This window comes from Perissodus microlepis, chromosome 8 (genome assembly GCF_051167445.1).
Source record: "Perissodus microlepis isolate ML-2025 ecotype Zambia chromosome 8, ASM5116744v1, whole genome shotgun sequence".
Lineage (NCBI taxonomy): Eukaryota > Metazoa > Chordata > Actinopteri > Cichliformes > Cichlidae > Perissodus > Perissodus microlepis.
The window spans coordinates 4,785,489-4,804,120 of record NC_140468.1 but is presented as its reverse complement, the minus strand read 5'-3'; the positions used below and the strand labels follow the sequence as shown (position 1 = coordinate 4,804,120).

The window sequence follows — 18,632 nt, the reverse complement described above, 5'->3', positions numbered from 1 at the left end:
CAAAATGTGGAAAATGTGGAGGTAGAAAACACACGAGGAGCTCTTTCTGCTCACGGGAACGCAAACACACTACAACAGAGGGAGACAGAGAGGGATGCGAGGGAGGGAGAGGGGGGGACGGCCGCCCTCGGACTTCAGAGCAGGGATTCCAAAGAGAGCCCTCGATTTCGTCACAAGTCCGGAGAAGCGATACAAACAGAATAAAATTCAGAATTTAGAATCGAGGGGCAGAAACGCAGCGGGGAGAAGACGGCACGGTCCTGTTGCTCCCGCTGTAAAATGGATACCGTCGGTTCAACAGTCACAGTGCCGACTCTCAGGTTTTCTCTCACTTCTTCCTCCTGCTCTGTCCACGAGTAGAGGTCCGCTGTCATCCTTTACTCCTTCATCCCCCCCCTCCCCTCCAACTCTGCCGTCTGCGATCCACTTCTCTCAGTCAGTATTTTCTTTCACACTCTCTTCGCGCTGGTTTTAGCCTCTTCCCACCGCACATTCGGCGGGTGTGGGTGTCTGAGTGGAAAAAAACGCAGCTCTCCTGCTGCTGATGTCTTTCATGCCTTCCTTGTCTTTCTTTGTTGAGTCCCGATTTTAGTCCTTTTCATCCAATGCTTTCCTTCTTCCCTTCTCCCCGCTGCTGCTGCCGCTTCTGCCACTGCCGCTGGAGGAGGTGGAGGAGGAGGAGGAGAGGAGAGGAAGGCTGGCTGCCTGAATCGCAGAGCGAAAAAGACACTGATAGGGACAGTGCTCTCTCTCTCTCTCTCTGCCTCTCCCTCGCTCTTGCTTCATCAATGCGTACCTCCCTCCCTCCTTCTCTCAGTCATCACCAGCAAATCACAGTCTTCCTACTGCCTCTTCCATGCGTACACGCTTGCAGGCGAGGTCATACACAAAGACACCTTTTTAAAAATATGTTTGGTCTGGCAATTAGTATGCAGTGGTGGTAAGGTGAGAGAAAAGAGGAACAGGTGCAGAGAGTGCACAAAACAGTGAGGAGTTCAGGATTTTTAAGAAAAATAATTATTTGGCTCCGCGTCCTTAAAACCAGCATTAATAACAGGGGATTCGAGCATCACGACCTCTGCCTTTGAAAGCTGCTCAATCCACAAAGCACCAGCCCTCCTCAGCTCCTCCTACAGGTGCTGCACCCACAGGAAAATCAGTTAAGGCTCGGCCACCATGCGCTCCAACGAGCCTGGCTCCCGGTGTCTTAGTATGCACCAGGCTTCTTGAATCCTTGTTCACAAGTGTTCCCTTGAATCCTGGGAACACTTGTGTACGCCCTCCACCATGTTAAGCTTGTGATTCATGGATACTGAGGAGCTGGGCACTCAAGTAGTAGTACTGCTACCTTTCCTCTCCAAAAAGAGCCAATGGAGATGGTTCAACATCTGAACGTGACGCCTCCTGCATGCCTCCCAGATAAGGTGCCGGTCCTAGATCAGGAGTGGGGGAACTCTCAGCCTCAAGGGCCGGTGTGCTGCAGGTTTTAGATATAACCCTAGGTGAGCACACCTCAATCAAATGATTAGTTCATTACCAGGCCTCTGGAGAGCTTCAAGACATGTTGAGGAGGTCATTTAGCCATTTAAATTAGCTGTGTTGGATCAAGGACACATCTAAAACCTGCAGAACACCGGCCCTTGAGGCCTGGAGTTCCCCCACCCCTGTCCTAAATGGAGGAGACCCAGGGTATGCCGACGGTATGCCTCGGAAGATTATGTCTTGGCTTCAGTGTCCCAGAAGAGCATCAGCTTAGACCGGTTAGCAAAATAGCAGGAAACTGATGGATGGATAGAAATACTTGGCTTCTTTTATGTCTATCCATGAACATCAAGAACCCCACAGAACAGACTTTCTCTGATATATAAATAATAAGAGTTACTCAAACTTTATCATGGCCAAAGTTCCAATAATGAGGTCAGTGTATGTATAAACAATCCCTGCAAATCAGGTACGTTCTTATATATATCAGATATTAAGCCATCATTGTGTTGCCTAGCAACCACCTATCAACGAGCTAAATGGGCTCATTTTTAACATTTATGCACCTGCAACACTCGTTCACTGCTATACCTTCCTTGGATCCAGTGTTCCTCACTTCACCTGTCAGTGGTCGTAATGTTATTCCTGATGCTGGTTCAGCATTTCGAAGTCATTGTCACAGTTAACTGCCAAACGTCCCTGCTTTCAGGAAAACTAACCTCAGCTAACATAAAAAATTTAAAGCAACCAAACATAACCTTTGCAGTAACCCCAAAAGTGCCACATCAGGAGGCGAGTGACAACTACAAGTGATCTCCGAAGGCCTAAAAAAGACAAACATAAACCGTACTGTTTTTAGGCCAAGTGAAAGTAGAAAAGAAAAAGGAGGTGACACAGAAAACTGAGGATCTGACTAAAACCTTTGCTTAAAAGACAAATTAATTAAGCACTTCCTAAAGACAGATTTGTCAACTGAAGTACGCACTTCAAACAGGGAACAGGGAAGCAAAGGGGAAGATGACACTGACATTAGCATAAGGAAACTAAGCACAAATATAACCATATGTTACAATTTACAGTAAGACAGTTTTCACGCAACCGAATTTCAATGCGAGTATTTTTTTGCCTCTTTATCATTCAACCTAAATCCATCCCTGACCTTACTCAGTCAAGGGCACAGAGCAGGCTAGCAGGCAGAATACTGGGTCAGTAATTACCTTTTTACAGGCTGTCATCTGGCTTACATATGGGCCTGATCTGCTAGATTTATTGTGGTGATTGCAGCCTGATTCAGGTAACTAAGCAGCCAAAACAGTTGGGATTGAGGGCGTCCACTGTTGGAGTGAGGTTTTACAAAAGACTGTACAACAGTCAAGATATGGAAGCAGAATGGGTGAGAGAGTGGGTCCCATGCCTGGGAAGAGGGATGTGGAGTCAGATTGGGATGATCCCCATTCATGGGGATTACAGAAACCCCGACAAATGGGTGCAAAACCTCTGGTATGGAGACAAATGCTTGCCAGCATAGAAAGTAAACCCAAGAATTGCACCTGATAAAATAAATGAGCTGCCATTGGTTCGGTAATATTAGACGTTGTACAAATATCCATCTGTTTTCTTCTGCTTATCCAATTGAGGGTCGCGGGGGCGGGGCTTATTCTAGCTCCCATAGGGTGAGAGGTGGTATGACCTGGACTGGTTGCTTTCCTGTCGCAGAGTCAACAAAGACAGACAGACAACCACTTGCACCCAGATAGACACCTATAAGAATTTAAAATCACCAGTTAACCTAACCCCACTATCTGCATGTCTTTGGATTACGGGAGAAAGCCAGAGTACTCGGAGAGAACCCACCCAAACATGGAGAGAACATGAAAACTCAGCACAGACTCCAGACAAACTCCTGGGTTCGAATCCATGGTGGATTCGAACCCAGGACTTTCTTGTTGTGTAGGTCAGACGCCATGCTGCCCAGATTGTAAATAAACAGGAAAAATGAGCTTCCTGTAAAGAATGGCTGAGCTCACAGTTAGGATAAGGAGCTCAGAGATTCAGAGGGATACAGATGATCTTTTTCAAAAATCTCCTGGACGCTCAATTGGAAGGAGACCCTGAGAACTGGAAGTGCTGCTGGGCAGAAGGACGACTGGAATACCTGCTTAGTGTGCTGCCACTGTGACTTCACATAAACCAAAGATAATCGATGGATGAATGCATGAATGGATGGCTGATTTGCTGGGTTGAACGTACCCTAGGACTAGATTTTTTAGGCAGTGGTCACAGCCCTAATCTATCTGTGTTTTAGATTATTACTGAGTTTGAGAAGACTGGAGCATCTGGCACAACAGATTAGCACCACTGTGCTTCACATCGCAACAGTCAGGTATACAAACTTAGGTTCTGATGGACAGGTTTGTTAGACAGCCTGCATTCGTCGGCAGAAAGACAGGTAAGAAAATATTGGATGAAACGGCTGTGTTTGTTGTTTTAAATACTTAATGTGCTGTGTCCTCCTCATGCTCTCTGTTAAATTTAAAATTTTACAATAAAACTCTTACTTTTGCTGTGTTTTTTTTCTTCTTATACCAAGCATGAACAAAGATGGACACAAATAAAAAAAGACTGTTCCTCTCTCATGACCAGCATCTGTCTTTTGACATCAGGGTGGACATTTTGGTGAGCTGAGATGTGAGTGGTGTCCCTCGGGCGCCTGCAGCTCGATCAGGAGGAAGAGGAATGGTAGGAGCTCCGGGGGAGCAGAGCTAACCTTTGCCTGCAGAACGCAAGCACCCTGCATCAAAACAACAGCCTGCTGCAGGAGGAGGTAAAAGCTTCTATATTTTCTCTTTGCAGACCTCCTTCTGACTATTATCCATCCTTTCTGCTGTATATGATTGGGAGCAACTTGAGAAAACCATCAACCTTGAATTACTCCAGTGATGGCAGGTCTTGTCAGGTGACTTTACGCTAAAGAAGAAGGAAACGCCTGCTTACCGAAAGCAAACCAAACTGTGTAAACATCTAAACAAATGTGGTATTTTTAGTTACCTTATCCCCTCCTTACCGTTTCTCCTGCCTGCTGTCAGTCTCCCCCTCTCCTTCTCTCCTCCTCTCACTCAATATTTCACATCCTGTCTAAATCTCTCCTTCTGTCCCTCACGGAGAGTCCAGACAGCTCAGGGAGAGGGGGAGCGCTTCCTCAGCCACATGCCTCCTCTGACCTAAGCAGCTGTCTCTTCTTTACACTCTGCCTTTCTTTTTTCCCACTTCATCTTTCTCTACCCCTTTTCCCTCAGCAGCGCTACAAGTTATTTTTGGAGTAAAAACTGTGAGAGATTTGTACCGATCAGTGTCTCTTTGCTGTCGAATGTGAGGCTGAGTGTGGCAGGTGTTGGTAAAAGGAACATTCGTTTATCCCGGACGTTACGAGCTTGAAAACATTGTCTTGTTTTTCTTGATTTACCAGGGAGGGTTGACAAATATCCGTAAGATCACAAGAGATCTATTCAGCTCATTTCCAGCGATATATTTTTATTTTTGGACCCGACAAGCTGTTTTCACTCATATCCTTTTAAGCCAACTGTCTCCTGATTGGCTGCCCCTCAGAAACAGAAGAACAGCAGGTGGGGTGGGGCTTCTGAGATCCAATAAACTGTGCAAAGCTAAGTGTTTGTAGCAGTCTGAAGCCCGAGCTTTTGCCTCACATGGACTACTTGCACACCCGCAGACCTCAGTGGAAGCTGTGGTCGTGTTTAATTTGAATATGAGCCATAACAGAAGTATGTATATGACAGATAAATAAGCTCAGCAGAGCCAGTTAAACATACAGAACATGTCCAATAGTGGATTTTTGTTCAGTTTCCAAAACCAAATATCAGAAAGGGAAAATGATTGCATGCACAATTTACCATGAAAATGCTGCTTAACTCCACTGTCTGCTGAGCTGTGATGCTATTCTGCTGCACAAACTATGTGACAGCAGCATTTCTAATCAAATTACCCCACATTTTTTTTCTGCACAATGCTGCTCACTGGAAGCTGTTGTCTTCGCTCTTCTGTCTAAAGCCTGTACTGAAAGTGGAACAAGGGTTCCCTCCTCGTGAAATCAGCTGCAAAATCAACTAAATGAATTAATTTAGTTGATTTTAAGCGATCTGGGGGCTGCAAATGTTCTGCCCGAACAATAATGCCTGCTTGGCCTGACATGAGTGTGATGTGTGAAGTTTAAGTTGTACTTTGCTGTTTATCTCAGCTGATACACTCTTGCAAAAGAGGGTTATTTTTAACATCAAGAGTCACTGTTTCCTGCTTAAATAAAGGTGAAAAATTAAATTAATCTTAATTAATGTTGCTTTATATTTAACAAAATAAGAAATGATACCGACCCACACCTGGCTAATAGCAAAAAGCAGATGTGCTTTTCTGTTATTCTTGATTGACCTTCCAAATCCCTCTTAAAATCACAGTCAAATCATAAATCATGTGATCATGTGGTCGTAAGTTAAGTTTTCATAAGCTTATATTTTCTGTCATATGTTTTTTTAAATTACCAGAATATAAGATTATATTGTATTTAGCAGGTTTCAGGTAAATATCTGTTGCACAGGTATACAGTGGCTTGCAAAAGTATTCAGCCACCTTGAACTTTTCCACATTTTGTCACATTACAGCCACAAACATGAATCAATTTTATTGGAATTCCACGTGAAAGACCAACACAAAGTGGTGAACACGTGAGAAGTGGAACGGAAATCATACATGATTCCAAACATTTTTTACAAATAAATAACTGCAAAGTGGGGTGTGCGTAATTATTCAGCCCCCTGAGTCAATACTTTGTAGAACCACCTTTTGCTGCAATTCCAGCTGCCAGTCTTTTAGGGTCTGTCTCTACCAGCTTTGCACATCTACAGACTGAAATCCTTGCCCATTCTTCTTTGCAAAACAGCTCCAGCTCAGTCAGATTAGATGGGCAGCGTTTGTGAACAGCAGTTTTCAGATCTTGCCACAGATTCTCGATTGGATTTAGATCTGGACTTTGACTGGGCCATTCTAACACATGGATATGTTTTGTTTTAAACCGTTCCATTGTTGCCCTGGCTTTATGTTCAGGGTCGTTGTCCTGCTGGAAGGTGAACCTCTGCCCCAGGATTCCAAGATTGCCCTGTATTTGGCTCCATCCATCTTCCCATCAACTCTGACCAGCTTCCCTGTCCCTGCTGAAGAGAAGCCCCCCCAGAGCACGATGCTGCCACCACCATATTTGACAGTGGGGATGGTGTGTTCAGAGTGATGTGCAGTGTTAGTTTTCCGCCACACATAGCATTTTGCATTTTGGCCACAAAGTTCCATTTTGGTCTCATCTGACCAGAGCACCTTCTTCCACATGTTTGCTGTGTCCCCCACATGGCTTGTGGCAAACTGCAAACGGGACTTCTTATGGTTTTCTGTTAACAATGGCTTTCTTCTTGCCACTCTTCCATAAAGGCCAACTTTGTGCAGTGCACGACTAATAGTTGTCCTATGGACAGATTCCCCCACCTGAGCTGTAGATCTCTGCAGCTCGTCCAGAGTCACCATGGGCCTCTTGGCGCATTTCTGATCAGCGCTCTCCTCTCGCTTGAACAGTGCTCCGTGGGATGTTCAAGGCTTGGGAAATCTTTTTGTAGCCTAAGCCTGCTTTAAATTTCTCAATAACTTTATCCCTGACCTGTCTAGTGTCTAAATCCAATCAAGAATCTGTGGCAAGATCTGAAAACTGCTGTTCACAAACGCTGCCCATCTAATCTGACTGAGCTGGAGCTGTTTTGCAAAGAAGAATGGGCAAGAATTTCAGTCTGTAGATGTGCAAAGCTGGTAGAGACAGACCCTAAAAGACTGGCAGCTGGAATTGCAGCAAAAGGTGGTTCTACAAAGTATTGACTCAGGGGGCTGAATAATTACGCACACCCCACTTTGCAGTTATTTATTTGTAAAAAATGTTTGGAATCATGTATGATTTCCGTTCCACTTCTCACGTGTGCACCACTTTGTGTTGGTCTTTCACGTGGAATTCCAATAAAATTGATTCATGTTTGTGGCTATAATGTGACAAAATGTGGAAAAGTTCAAGGGGGCCGAATACTTTTGCAAGCCACTGTATATTGTCAATAACATAAGTTAAGGTCAACTGTTTGCAATCTTGCTATATGTACAGCAGGTATGTTAGTAACTGCAATTCTTGCCATCTTGGCTGACTGCTCGCACTCACACTTGCTAAACTGTATTCCTTCCTTTTTCTCTTCACATTGATGCTGTTGGTTAATCTCCTTCAGTTTATCTGTATTCAATAAGAATAAATGTGCCGACTGCTTTTGTTTCTACCCGTCCTGCTCCAGCGCAGCACCTACATATGTCTGTTTACTGACTAGAAAAAGACAGCTGCATTATTTTCCTTGCAGCTGATCTATTAGCAATGAAAAGTAAAAATAGTGCAGCGCTAAGCACCGAACACAAGGGTCTCAAACTACTGACTGCAAGCAAATTTCTAAGGCTTCCCACAGGCTTTTCTTGGAGCAGGGCTGCAGAGATGGAGCCATTAAAATAAGATTAGTTCACATTAAAAAGAGACGACCGACAATATTTTATGTGTTTGTTCTTGCAAACAAAGTCCAAAACCAGTCAGTATGTCTCAAAGTCAGCTGCTGATTTCTGCCACAACTTTGGACCCAATCTGTCACCAACTGAGAGAAACCTGAAATTCTTTGCATCTGACACATCGACATGCTAAATAAGAAAGCGAACAACATCAGTGTGTCAGTGACACTGGCGTGGTTAAATTCTCAACATGCAACTCCACCAGATCTGCTGCATCAGAGCTGAAGCACAGCACGGCTGTATTCATTTTAATCACAGTGAAACCATGTGGCCTGTCACTTACAGTGTGCATCACTTGGAAACCTTCCTTAAAACAGCAGTAGGCTGCATTTTTAATAAGAGAGACAGCGTGATGTTGATACAGAGATATGATAAAAGTCTTTAAAAAGTAATATGTACTATAAAAATTGCAAAATAATACAAAAAAATGGAAAATGTGTGCACCATAGCGTTTCTTACCACTGTGTGTTTGAGACAGCAGGATGGTGCATGAGTCAAAATAAACAGCAGCAGATTTAGTGAGTTTTAGTCTGACGACAGCAGCACAGATTATCAGTTAAAGTTTTACTTTAACCTTTATTATGAGCTAACTGTTGTTTCCACAACTGGACAATTCTTTCTGCCTCTGAGTATGAATTCCTCTGAAAATAAAGGCTCGATGATGCAACAAAGAGAAGCAAATTCACCAAAAGCTTTTTTTCCCTCCTGTTTGCTATGAGTAACTTTATCCAGGTAGTTAAAACAGCAAACAGTGTCCTGTTGCCAGGAGATAAAAAGAAAGCAAAGACATAAGATGATAGAAACTGAATGAAGAGCGCTCTGGGACCAGCGTCAGTGCCAGAGCAATGGACTGGACTGGAAACCACCTTTGACAGAGATTTCAACTTACTTTGCGATTTGCTTTAAAAAAAAAAAAAAATGCAGACACCTTTACAGCCTACACAAATTAAACACGAATAACTGCATCATGAACTCTTATGCATATAACCCTATATCTAAAATTGCCCCACTCTGGAGGACTAAACAGTAAATGTTTTTGCACAGACAGAAGAGGGAGGCTGCGCATGCATAGCTCTGCACACAAGGGAGACAAAGACACTCCAGGGACTTGTCACTTCCAGCCTAGAGAAAATAACTTCTGTATTCATATTTAATGATTTAGCCTATTTATCTATCTATAAACAATGCAGTTGTTCTTTTAGAGTAATGCAACATGAATGGAACAAAGCCTGTGAGCTGATTCAGGCAGATAACTCGAGCTTTTCCTCGTATTACACACAGAGCAAAGACCAAAAGTGTGCCGAACACACCCTCCAACATTTGTCGCTCTCTCTCTCTGACATGTCATCCATAGACCATATAAAAGATGGATGTAGCCACCGTGACGCCATCAGCTGGTTTGTGTAGTCCTGTGTGGAAGCTTCAGGCTTTTCCCTGAAACCGCAGATGATGAGCTACGGTTTCAGGCTTACCGCTTGGATAATTCTCCAGCTAATCGGGTTTCTGACACAAATTGTGATCAAAATTTACAAAATAAACTTAATGTTTTATTCAGTATAACCAGAAACGGGCAATTTAGCCCATGAAATCCATCTATAATGATAGACTTTTATAAAACTGCGAATCCTTTTGCAGCCTGAGCAGTCGCCCCCTGCTGGTCATTAGAAACAATGCAGGTTTGAGATACTTTCAGACCTGAAAGCTGCATCTATTTTTCATACTGTCCATCACTCAGAGTAGATATTTACTCATCCTTCTCCATCAGCTATGTGTGCCATATTTGCAGGAAGTGATGAGGTTGGAGATGCCAGATTCTAACTGTATCCTGCTGCCGTAATGAATCCTCTGAGTCCGACTGAAATCTAATAAACATGCAGGGCAGTATGTGGAAAATAAGAGGGCAAGCGTTAGGGGTTGCTCATCCTTGAAGGGTGTGTAGTTAAAAATAGAAGAGGACAACCTGCTCCAAAGTTACACAGGTTTGAAATTCTTGACAGCTTTTACAAAATCACATGTGTTGCAATTTCAAAACTGCTGTCTCCCCGTGCACCCTGTCCAGACGTGTAGTCACACATGCAAACAGCAGCATCTGTTCTCAGAAAGGACTTGTTTGTCTTCGCCGGGCTGGCTCAGCCGCCGAGCGCCGGCACTACGGCGCTCCTGTGCAGATTTCAGACACATTTATCCATGAGCCAGACCGACAGCGGGGACACGTGAGAAAGATTTCTTCTCCCTCATTTACAAAAACAAATAAACCATCCATCTTTCCTCCCCGCAATCGATGCTTCCATGCAATCGATAACATCAGTGTACCTAATTACTGTTTGAAGAGCGTGGCTCGCTGCATGATTGAGCTCTACAACATTTTCATTTCAGCAGAATTTGTTCTCCTGCTCTACTGCGGGCTGGTAACCTACTTCAGTGCATCATTAGCTCCCACTTCAAGCTTTGCGCCCTGAGCAGTGTTGAGAAGAGAGAGAGACTTAGAGGGAGTGCAAACCTATGTATCTCTGAGCCTCACAATAAAGGAAGAAAGCTTCCTCTGAAGCACAAGCTTGGGCCAGTAGCCAGAGCTTCAAAATCTGCAGGGAGCTACAGTAGCTACAGAGCCGCTATGCTTCCATGCAGGCCAGTATAGAGGGAACATGGAGTTCTCACTGTGGCACTCAGAGCACAAGTCTTAATCATTTCTTTTTGTGTTAATGGGCCAAACACAAACCACTTATCAGTCACGAGCACAAGTAGTCCAAATACTGCAGAACTGCAAAAACAACAACAAAGGCAAAAGATTCAACAGAGATGAGTCTTCTTCTTCTTTCGGCTGTTCCCTTAAGGGGACTCTGCAGCGGATCATCTGTCTCCATCTCACCCTATTCCTAGCATCCTCCTCCGTCACATCAGTCCTCCTTCACTGTTTTCCTCCTTTGTCCAATACATCCACTATACCTCTCTGCACACATCCAAACCACCTTAGCCTTGCCTCAGCATGAGTTGTGATATAATCTCATATACTCGTGTTTAATCTTGTCTCCCCTGATCAAAACGAGTAAATTAATTAGGTGTAAATGTGAACAAATTATACCAATACGAAGAAGCCAAAATATATAGTTCAATTTTTAGGTAAAGCAATGGTTTGTTATTTGCTGTTGGTCATTAATGAGACTACTGGTTAGCTTAGCATCAACCTTGTTGGCTTTAACAGAAAGAAACAGGTGTTTTCCAGGTGAATCCCTTCACAGGGAAAAATGTTTTGCTCTCCTATTTTAGCCTATTTCACTGCTCAAAACACAAGAAACGCCGGCCTGTTGGTGTGTTTCCTCAAAAACTGTTTACTGCAAGTCATTTTGCAACATTTTAGCTCAATTGAAGTCCGATTGATTTGACCGTTCTCAAATATCACCTTCGTTCTTCTTTCTGACCGTTCGTTGGTAAAGGATCTTTTTGATTTGACAACTGTTCTTTTCAGGTTTTATTTCGGTTTTAAGAAAAACATTTCTGATATTTCCTTTAAAATATGTATGCATAATTCAGAATGAATTCATCAATCAATGATTAAAAAAAATCAAAAACCATCCCTTTAATTACCATGTTTCACAGAGGAGACAAGCTATTAAACAAAATGCTGCTCATTTATCCTAAAAAGTTCTGTTTTGGTATCTGTGAAAAAAAGTCTATATATGAACTTTACCTAATTACACACTGGCTGCTGTGTTTTTTTGGAGAGCAGTGGTTTCTCGTTGCAGCCCTGCCATGCGCTCCATAGCTGCTGCTGATGGTGGACTCCCCACTGGACTCGCAAACAAGTACATCAGACTTTTACTGGCCTACAAAAATGTAACTACCTTATATACTGCTAGGTTCATCTTTAAAAATGTAGCACAATTTATTAGTAAATTTAAATGGAGCTATGAACAGCCAACTTTATGATGTTTATTGGTATTTTAAGGTGAAAGCACTTATTATAGGTGTCAGCCAGCTTGCTTCACGGTGAATTGATTGGCGGAAAAACCATCATTGACCCGAATGAAGCCTGAAGCTGGCCAATCAGTTTGTTCAACAATAAATTGACTTCCATTTACATTGAAGCCTTTCTTTGGAAGCTGCTCCGAGCTCCTTTGTGACCTTCGCGGACTCTGACCTCGCTCTTGTGAAGACCTTTGTTGGTCGACCCTTTTCGTGGAATTCCCTTCAATTGTACAGTCAGTCTAACTGTTGCCTGGTGAACTCTAAACTCTCTTTTTTCTCATCAATCGACTTGACTCACACCATAGTTCACATCCTCAAACAACACCGGATCGTTATCTCACTGATCAGAAACACCTCATTCTACTTTCACTTTAAATTTACTGTTAATCCTGCAGTTTGTCATTTCCCCCTCACAGAGAACAATATCAGTTAATTTAGGGAAAAGTATAATATTTTTTATTTTTATGTTTTATTATTTATGCAAAAGAATAAATATATATGATATATTTGATGTATATATGAAATATATATGATATGTTACATATAATATAATAATATTATACAGAATGTCCAAGTTTTTCCTGCAACTACATGTGATAAAAAATTTATTCGTAACACTGCTGACTAAATTGACCGGCCTCTGTGCTCGAGCTGCGAGCACCCTGTCAAGCTGTCACATGCCCGCTGACTGATAGCACAGCGCGGGCAACTCGGCGAGGAAATATCCTCTGGACTACATTAAGATAGTTTATGGGCTCATTACGAATCCCAGAACAAGACCACAATGATTGAGACAAATGAGCACCAGCGCTGCAATAGAAGCGTGTGCTGAAGCTGAATGCATTCATCCACCGTGTCACATGTTGGATCTAATAACGTGTGCGCATCAACATATTACCAGAGATCGTATCGACCAAACATTTAACTCAGCCTTTTACTCTTTTACTCTATCAGATTGCACAGACATACGGCCTGCAAACCAATACATGAATTAATGCTGCTCTGCTTTAAGCCTCAACCAATCAAAACAATAATAATAACAAAAAAAATACAGTAAATGCTAAAAAAACCCAACCTAACGATGTGATATTTGCCTGAAGCCTTTTAACATTCAAAAGGATTGGCTCATGTTTCCATTCTACTTTTAAATGCTGTAAAAGCACTGAAATCAACCAAAGTAAGCAGCTTATTTAATGCAGGAATAGATATTTATATGGTCATTAAAACCTTGCATTACATTTGTCTGGGAACTTTACTCGTGCCACTGATAGTCACTGCAGTTTGGGAACACCACCCCCTGATTTTATACCTGGTTAATGCCTTTGTTTCACGTACACTCCTTCTTTATCTCGCCTCTTTCTGTGTCATTATTACTGTTGAAATGCAATAAAAATAAAATATCTTGACATAAAAAGGCTTTCGGGGAGTTATTGGTGTGCTGGAAAGTGTAAGGGCGGGCAGTGGAGCTGAGGCTTCGCACACTCACTTCAGGAGATTGCTCTATTCTGCTCCTCTATTGTGGTGGTAATGAGGAAACATATCATAGGGTTTAATCAAACGAGAGAAAGCGAGGGAGGGTCGAGAGGAGTAATTGAGAGAGAGAGGGAGAATCTGCGACAGTTACTGGGGAAGGCAGAGCCACAAAACAAGACAAAGAAAGAAAATAAAGGAAGAAATGAGTTAATTGACGATGAAAGAGGGAGTGTAGTCTACCTGAGGGAGAGAGGTGGAAAGAGGTGCCAGGGGGATGCAAAGCCTCACTCATTATTTTCCAGTCCACCAGGCAGCTGATTTCTGTTTCAGCCACAGGGCTAAAGTGGCTCAGTGCCACGTCAGTGTTTCTGCCCCTCGGAGTAAAGCTGCGACATATGGCACCATTTTAAAGAGTCACACTGTACTGCTCTTTATGAAGGTTCTCTTTTTGCTTACATTTCCCGACATATCTAAAATGTGTATGCCACTGCCTAAAAGTAATTAAAGGTATAAAATTCAGCTCTTTGTGCTAAAAAAGAATATTGATCTCTGTGAGGTGACAGTATTTCTTATTAGAAAGCTGTTTACATGATGATAAAGAGACACAATGTGACGCCAAATGACAAAATATCTGTGCAAAGGTTGCTTTAAGTTGTAGTTAAAGATCCAACATCTGTGGTCGTAGCTAGCAGCTAGGTACTTCCATATTCACTGCACAAAGTACTGTGGAATCAGGATGAGATTTGCATATAATATGCACAAAGTATATTAATGACTATAGGATTCATTCTTGCTGAATTTCAGAACTCAGAAACATCTAAAGGTTTTAAACATATTTATGCAATTTGTAATTTATCACCTACGTTTTTTGGCACTCTGCATTTTTAGCCATTGTGTTCGTTTTCTACAGCTGACCATTTTTTGACAAGAAATGGTTAAAGGTCTGGCCCCTGTACATTTTTGCTTACAGCTTTTTCTTATCCCTGTGAGTTTTCATGGTGCAGATGCCTATAAACTTGTGGTTGGGGTACTTCAGCATGCAGCTAGCCCTACAGAAAAGAAGTGAGAGTAAAATCAGACATGAGATTAAAATTAAGGCAGTGTGGATTACAATGACTTACCAAGTTCTACTTTTGATACCACCTTTATATTGACTTGAGGTTGAAATTTAGCCACAGTAGCTTGCACAAAATCTGCTTAAATATTCCTGAATTCTATTGGCTAAATCCACAAAGAGCAGCAAATCTCAGGTCACAACCTATACACACAGAATACTATATATACTGAAGCTCACTATACAAATGATTGTGACTTATTTCTAAGTAATTTTTCCTCCGCACTGCACTGCTACATCCCATCTACTGGCTTCCCCACCTGCCAAATCCCACTTTAACCTTCAGATGAGAGGGTGGAGTGATAAGTTATCAGCAAAAGTTAGCAAGCCTGGTTAGAAAGGTGCATCCATAAACTGACATGGTGCAACACACAGTAACAGAGTTTTTGCTATTAAATGCTAAGAAACAAAACTAACAAACAATTTTATGGAAAAAACAGTTAAACCTGAAGATACAGCAAGGAAAGGTGGGCTCAAAAGGAGAAAAAGATGCCAGGAAAATAAAAAAACTGTGGAAAAATAGAAACAAGCTCTGACCCTAGAACACCAAATGGAATACAGCACGTGTGCATGCTGAAAATTAAACTGAATGAGGGGTATCTCCAGCTGTGTTCTAATGTATTTACAGCAAATACAAACACGAGCACCAGGCACAAATGGGGAAATGGGAAAATAAGAAAATAAACGGAGGAAATGAGGAACACAGAGATGGTGGTGGGGAGGGAGAGAGAAGGTCATTTTGTACCAGGAAATGATGGTGCGATAACAGAGAAAAAGGGAGGACAGGAAAAAACAAGAAAGGAATGAGAGGCTACCGGGAACAGATACAGTAACTGTTTGTGAGTAAAACCTGAACGAGTTACAGTGTTTATTTAGTAAGAGATGCACTGACTAAATAAAAATGGGTGGCACCAAAATTAAGACCTCCAATGGTGTTTCTTATTTTACGTGATACACAGTGTACTGTTGTTGTGAATGCTCTTATTAAACATGGCTACATTTTTAATTCATGAGGTCAGCCTATGCACCAGACTTCAGATGGCTCTAATAACTCTGTTTCAGACTGGCTTTTCTAATCTTGGATTTGTATGATGTCATTGAGAGGGGTAACCCCCATAATGGTCAGCTATGGCTCACCCACCTGATGTTCAAATAAACAATTTAAGAGCAGTGGCCAACCAGAGGAACGTTTGGTCAGTGGGACGAGGAAAAGGAGCAAAAATGTCCCGGTGTAAGAAAAAGAAGGATTAGTTTGAAGTGTGAATTATGCAAAGCTGCTAGATTGAAAATACTGTGGAGGAAGCTGATTGGCTGAATATTATTGATTATTTTTGAAGGCAGAAAGCAATTACACCTCCTCCTGTTGACCTTTTTATACATTTTATACATATATTTTATACATAAAGCACCAAATCACAACAGTTACCTCAAGCTGCTTTGCATTGTAAGGTACAAACCCTATATTATTAAAAAGAAACACCCAAAATCAGACGACCCCCTATGAGCAAGCACTTGGCGACAGTGGGAAAGAAAAACTCCCTTTTATTAGGAAGAAACCTTAGACAGAACCAGGAAGAAATCAGGGACGGGCAGCCATCTACTGCAACCAGTTGGGGGTGAGAGGTAGGAGAAGACAGCAGAGAGAGAGAGGACAAAAAGCAAGACAGAGTTTAATTGTTCATTTTTAAACACAATAGTGATGTATAAACAGGTATAGCGTATAAGAGGTGAATCATGAAGAAACACTCAGTGCATCATGGGAAGTCGCCAGCAGCCTAGGCCTCTTGCAGCATAACTAAGGGAGGATTCGGGGTCACCTGGTCCAGCCCTAACTATAAGCTTTATCAAAAAGGAAAGTTTGAAGCCTAATCCTAAAAGTAGAGATAGTGTCTGTGCTGAATCCAAACTGGGAGCCACAGAAGAGGGGCCTGAAAACTGAAGGCTCTGCCTCCCATTCTACTTTTAAATACCACAAGTAAGCCTGCGGTCTGAGAGTGAAGTGCTCTAATGGAGTCATATGGTGCTATAGATCATTAAGATAAAATGGGGCCTGATTTTTCAAGACCTTGTATGTGAGGAGCAGGATTATAAATTCACTTCTGGATTTAACAGGGAGCCAATGAAGGGAAGCCAGTATAGGAGAAATCTGCTCTCTCTTTCTAGTCCCTGTCAGGACTTTTTCTGCAGCATTTTGGATTAACTGAAGGCTTTTCAGGGAGTTTTTAGGACATCCTGATAATAATCAATTACAGTAGTCCAGCCTGGAAGTAATAAATGCACATATTTTTTCAACATCACACTGAGACAGGACCTTTAGAGATATTGTGCAAGTGCAAGAAAGCAGTCCTACGTGTTTGTTTAATATGTGGATTTAGGGACATAGAATAACTCCAAGATTCCCCACAGTGTTACCTTAGGCCAAAGTAATGCCATCCAGATAAATATTTGTTTAGACTCCATATTTCTAAGTTTTTAAGGCCGAGTACAATAACCTCAGTTATATCTCAATTTAGAAGCAGGAAATTAGACGTCATCCAGGTTTTAAGTCTTTATAAAGTTATTACTAGTTGATTTATATCATCTGGCTTCACGCTCAGATAAAGTTGGGTGTCATCTGCATAGCAGTGAAAATGTATGCTTTGCCTTCTAATGATACTATTTAAGGGAAGCATGTATAATGTAAACAGAACTGGTCCCAGTAAAGTACCCTGTGGAACTCCAAAACCTTAGTGTGTGAAGAGGACTCTCCATTTACATGAACAGACTGGAGTCTATAAGTTAGATATGATTCAAATCACTGCAGCACAGTTCCTTTAACCTCCTAGGACCTGGTGTCCACATATGTGGACATCACATTTTGGCTTATTTAGACCAAAATACTCAATTTTGCTCTGCAAGGGCCTGATATCCACTTACGAGGACATTATACTGCTACTGTTCTATCAAAATTTTAAACGAATATCCTCAGATGTGGCTCTTATTTTTCTTAAAAGCAAAAATAAGGTAAAAAAACATCTGGTAATTCTTTGTTTTTACAATCATCGAGCCCCAATCAGCCCAAATATCAAAGAGAAATTAAAAATGCATGTCATGGAAGAGTTCGGGTCTTAGGAGGTTAATAATGACGGTGTGTTCTAATCTCTGTAGTAAAACACTGTGGTCAGCGATACTGAATCCTAAACTGAGGTCACTGAGTCGACTGTCAGAGGCCATGATGAGATTATTCTTTACTAGGGCTGTTTCTGTAATGTGATGAATTTAAACCCTGACAGGAACGCTTAAAATTATCAGGTAAGTTATAAATTGGGTTTAATTTGCTAAGACTGCTTGTCATGGCTTTTTAAATAATGGTTTAAATACCGGCATCTTTAAAGAATTTTGTATGAGGAAGAAATGACTTAAGTTAACTCAGAAAGCTTGATAGGAGAGAAGGAGTTTAGGTAAATATCAGCAGCTATTAAAGTTGCTGTACTTAACTATATCTGTAGGACAGCTGTGTATAATTTTTTTCTCTAGTGGTTAAAATTTTATTTGTGAATAAACTCATAGTCATTCATTTTTTATAACGGCTGTGATAAATGCATGTTCTTGTTTATAATAGCTGCCAGGGAAAAAGTAAAGTCTCTAGAGGAAATGGGGTTTGGTGCAAAAAGAAATATCAAAAGCTAAAAGAGCAGCTTTAAATTTTAGTTCTAGATTTCATTAACTTCAGCAGATATAAATGCTTGGTCTGATCAAGGCAAACTACTGAATTAGCGTTTCCTTTCCAGTACACTTTGCAAAGAAGAAGCACGGTGAAATATCTCTTAACCCTAACCTGCATCTTTTTATGGTTACAGAGAATGATAGTTGTTGAGTTGGAATTTGAAATGGTAAAATTATAGGTAACAATGACATAAACCAGAAGAGAACAAATGCAGAGATGACCGGTCAGGAGAGGGGAGGCAAGAAAACAGAGCAG

The 18,632-nt window shown here is 41.7% G+C and overlaps 1 protein-coding gene across 2 annotated transcripts in view; it reads right to left on the bottom strand.

The window, feature by feature from the left end:
* LOC146381189 (uncharacterized) overlaps positions 1-18,632 on the bottom strand; it is a 96,986-nt gene that overhangs the window by 31,059 nt on the left and 47,295 nt on the right. The gene's annotated exons all lie outside the window — the stretch shown is intronic.